The following is a 1,373-nucleotide window of genomic DNA, read 5'->3' on the forward strand; positions in this document are numbered from 1 at the left end:
TTTCCAATTAACTGCTAGATTAAAAAAACCTTCTGGAGATTCTCAGGATCATTGCCTTGCCCATCTTCTACATACAACTATATGGCTTGTCACTGTCATGTTTCCTAGCTCTTTTCCTTTCCCTTTCTTAACTAGAGATCTTGTTTTCCTTTTACTTGTATTATACCTTTCTATTTGTATTTCTTCTTTTGAGTTCTCATACTAGGGAAACTATACAGTATTTACATATGTGTGTCTGGTTTATTTCACTTATGAGTATATGTTCAAGTGGCATCCACTTCAATATAAAATCTTCAAGTTTATCATTCTTAATAGCTGAATACTAGTCCATTGCGTAAAAATACCACATCTTTTTCAACCATTCCTCAGGTGATGGGCATCTTGGTTGTTTCCCAGATTTAGCTATCACAAATTGTGCTGCTATAAACATAGGCACACATATATCACTATAATATGATGTTTTCTGATCTTCGGGGAAAATTCCCAGTAGAGGAATAGCTGGTTTAAATAGGATTTCCCGTGCAAGTTTTCTAAGGAGTCTCCACACTGATTTCCATAACGCTTGTACCAGTCTACATTCCCACCAGCAGTGGAGAAGGGTTCCTTTTTCTCCACAGCCTCTCCAACATTTGTTGTTGTTTGATTTCTTTATGATAACCATTCTTTCTGGGGTGAGATGATACCTCAATGTGGTTTTAATTTACATTTCACAAATGGCTAGTGGTATGGAGCATTTTTTCATATATTTATTCGCTTCTTTAGTATCTTCCTCTGAGAAGTGTGTGTTCATCTCAGATGCCCATTTCTGGATTGGGTGTTTAAATCTTGGGACCCTAGTGTTTTTTAGCTCTTTATAGATTCTAGAGAGCAGACCTTTGTCTGAGTACTTATTTGCCATGATTTTTTCCAAATTTGTGTGTTGTCTTTTCACTTTGTTGGTAATTTCTTTTGACGTTGAAAAATTTGTCAGTAAGAGCAGGTCCCAGTTGTTAATTCGTTCAACTGTTTAACGTGCAACTTGATTTGTGTTCATGAACTCTTTGCCTACCCCTATGTCTTCAAGAGTTCTTCCTACTTTCTCTTCCAGGAGATTTAGTGTCTCTGCTTTAATGTTTAGATCTTTAATCCATTTTGACTTTAGATTAGTACATGGTGATAGGTCTGGGTCAAGTTTGAGTTCTTGGCATGTAGAGAGCCAGATTTTCCAGCACCATTTGTGAAAGAGGCTAACTTTCTTCCAGTGAGTATGTTTGGCCCCTTTGTCAAAGATAAGGTGGCTGAGTGTGTTCGTAGGGGCTTCAGCGTCTTCTAATCTATTCCATTGATCCTCAGGTCTATTTTGATGCCAGTACCATGCTGATTTTATCACAGTA

The 1,373-nt window shown here is 37.3% G+C and overlaps 1 protein-coding gene across 5 annotated transcripts in view; it reads left to right on the forward strand.

Annotated features, from left to right (window-relative positions):
* The window catches only part of Trappc9 (trafficking protein particle complex 9), an 847,990-nt gene that overhangs the window by 615,421 nt on the left and 231,196 nt on the right, over positions 1-1,373 (forward strand). The gene's annotated exons all lie outside the window — the stretch shown is intronic.

Source organism: Octodon degus, unplaced genomic scaffold (genome assembly GCF_000260255.1).
Source record: "Octodon degus isolate 3935 unplaced genomic scaffold, OctDeg1.0 scaffold00104, whole genome shotgun sequence".
Classification (NCBI taxonomy): Eukaryota; Metazoa; Chordata; class Mammalia; order Rodentia; family Octodontidae; genus Octodon; species Octodon degus.